Below are 657 nucleotides of genomic sequence, written 5' to 3'. Positions count from 1 at the left end.
AGCACTTTGAGTTGACTGGTCTACAAAATCAAGAAACGTTTCTGCCAGGTGGTGATATGCGACTGGATGCTGACCAGGATGTGTAAGGTATCTCTGGGTGAATAAAGAAGTCCAAATGAATGTTTGAGAACTGTCCTTGAAGTAATCAAGGAAGCTAAGTTAAGCATACCTTAGTTTTACCAGACCACTGAGTTGATTAACAGCTCTCCTAGGGCTGGCCCGAAGGATTAGACTTATTTTACGTGGCTAAGAACCAATTGGTTACTTAGCAACGGGACCTACAGCTTATTGTAGAATCCGAACCACATTATAGCGAGGAATGAATTTCTATCACCAGAAATAAATTCCTCTAACTGTTCATCAGCCGCCCGGGGAATTGAACTCCGGCTCATCGTTATTATTATTATTATTATTATTATTATTATTATTATTATTATTATTATTATTATTATTATTATTATTATTAGACACAGACAGACAGACAGAAATTAATAAATTACTGACAGTTTCTTGACGTCTCAACTACTAAAGTCATTGAAGCAGAGAGAGAGAGAGAGAGAGAGAGAGAGAGAAGAATAATCTAGTACACTGTAAAGACTACAGTTTAAGATTTTCGTAGACAATAAATAATTTGTAATGTTTCTCGTGGTTATATAG

This window comes from Macrobrachium rosenbergii, chromosome 5, assembly GCF_040412425.1.
Source record: "Macrobrachium rosenbergii isolate ZJJX-2024 chromosome 5, ASM4041242v1, whole genome shotgun sequence".
Lineage (NCBI taxonomy): Eukaryota > Metazoa > Arthropoda > Malacostraca > Decapoda > Palaemonidae > Macrobrachium > Macrobrachium rosenbergii.
This window is presented reverse-complemented; position numbering follows the sequence as displayed.